Genomic DNA, 2174 nt, shown 5'->3' with positions numbered 1-2174 from the left:
TACAAATTAGATTTATAAGATACAATTCATCTTATAATAAATTTGATTACTCTTTTTAAAAATTAATTTGTATCTTAAAACTCAAGTTTATTTCTGTTCTGGTTATTTTTGACTCACCTTACTTATTTAAAAAAAAAGAAACCCAACACCCAACAAGTCTTGTTTTGCTTTTAATTCACTTCCCATCCAAGAACATACAAGAATCTGGACTGGAATCTGGACTGAAATCTGGAAGGACCCCGGCCTTGACCTGCCTTGGCCCTGGCTGTGTCATTGGGCAAATCATTGAACATATCTGAATCTGTGTTGCATCCACTGAATGGGCGTGACACCACCTAACTTGGGAAAGAGGCAGGTTGGTTGCTATTCACACCTCGGGGCTAGTAGAACTTCACCATGGAGGACCATGATTTCTTCCTTACCTTGGGTCACCAAACTGGAGAAGCAAACTGAAGACACAGTTCAAGGACAATGGCAAATAAACTCTGCCCTCTGGAGACTCTTTGCTGCCACGGATATTGGCACAGCAGTATGTAAGACCAGTGTTTTTTGGGGGGAGGACTCTTTGCCCTATTTCCCACTCACTAGTTTTTCATGTTGTTCTAAATGGCATAGGAGAAACGCCAGTCAGTCTGTAATTCTGGGGTGGGGAAAGAAGCTGCTTTTAAGGCCACTGACCTGCCTACAAGGGCTGCCTGAATCAGCCATGGGGGGATAAGGATGTACATACAGAGAGGAGGTCTTGGGGGGGTGGCTTCCAGTCTAGAGCAGAAGTGAAGAGAAGTGTAATACGGTGAAACAGAGGAGACACCATCCTGAATCCTCTCACCCCAGGTGGGTTTCCACCACTGCAAGGACTACGTGGCTTATGTGTGAGCCACACACGAGGATGTGGATGGGAGCATCTACCAGGTGACTGTCAGTGAGGAGTCACTGCCCGAGGGCCGTGGAGAGTTCATCCTGGGCTATTAAAGCCACACGCACAGCGTCCTCATCGGTGTCACTGAGCCCTTCCAGATCTCGCTGCCCACCTCGGAGCCGGCCAGCAGCAGCACAGACAGCTCAAGCGCCAGTTCAGAGGATGAGGATGACAGTACCCTGGAGCGGCTCGCACCCAAGTCCCGTAGCCCGAGCCCTGGCAAGTCCAAGAGACACCGTAGCGGCAGCCCCGGCCTGGCCCGCTTCCCTGGCCTTGTCCTGCGGCCCTCATCCCGTGACGCCGTGCTGCCAGCCACAGCCCCTCACCCCAGAGCCGCCGCCTGCCCCGGGTGGCCCCCGACAGCAGCAATGACGGTGGCAGCCAGGGCAGTAATGAGGAGGGGCCCTCTGGGCTGCCCGGTCCCTGGGCCTTCCCACCGTCTGTGCCTCGAAGCCTCGGCTTGCTGCCTGCCCTGCGCTGGAGACCGTCGACCCTGGTGGTGGGGGTTCCTGCGGACCTAATCAGGAGGCCCCAGCCCCCGGTAGCCAGGGCCGGCAGGGGCCGGAGGAAGGGGGTCTGGGGCCCTGAGGGTGGGTGGGCGGATGGGCCCAGCTGGCCGCCACTGTGCCCCGATCTCCCGCAAACCCACCTGTGTTCCTCTTGCTGCTGCTCCGGCTTCATCCGCACCTGCCACTCTGTCCTGGCCGGGGGTGGCCAAGTGGGGTCCCCCAAACTCAGTCCTGGCACCTCAACTGTGACAATTAGCAAAGCCCTATCCGCCCCCATCTGAGATGGGGGGGAGGGGGTTGCAATCCTGGAGGTCATCAATTAGAAATTAAATTCTCCAGCATAAAAAAAAAAAAAAATGAAGTGTAATACTGTGAAACAATATATTCCATATATCAGTGACTTCAGAACCCTGGGGTCCAGCCACCATCTTCAAGTGGCCAGGATGGTGATGCCAGATCCCCCTGTGGAATTGCTATCTTCTTCATAGACTAATTCAAACTTTCTAATAAATACCTGTATACTTCTAAGTGGGGTCACTTAATTAAAGTCAATAAACAAAATTTTATAAGAACTAAAGGAGGGAGCCAGCTTGACATTATGTCAAGGATGATTCAGTGAAAGAATGCAAGTATTCTGTAGGCTGGAAAGCATTGTGTCAATGTAAAAAATATGTAACAGCCTAATAAAATACTGGACACATGTTGAATAAATATGAATCCCAGCCCACCACCACCACCACCACCAT

At 51.7% G+C, this 2174-nt stretch overlaps 1 pseudogene; it reads left to right on the top strand.

Annotated features, from left to right (window-relative positions):
* The first annotated feature begins 406 nt into the window (after positions 1-406).
* On the top strand, positions 407-1507 carry LOC144382658 (phosphatidylinositol 4,5-bisphosphate 5-phosphatase A pseudogene; annotated as a pseudogene).
* Positions 1508-2174: the final 667 nt, after the last annotated feature.

Source organism: Halichoerus grypus, chromosome 7 (assembly GCF_964656455.1).
Source record: "Halichoerus grypus chromosome 7, mHalGry1.hap1.1, whole genome shotgun sequence".
NCBI lineage: Eukaryota > Metazoa > Chordata > Mammalia > Carnivora > Phocidae > Halichoerus > Halichoerus grypus.
The sequence above is the reverse complement of the archived record's forward strand: the minus strand, read 5'-3'. Positions and strand labels throughout refer to the sequence as shown.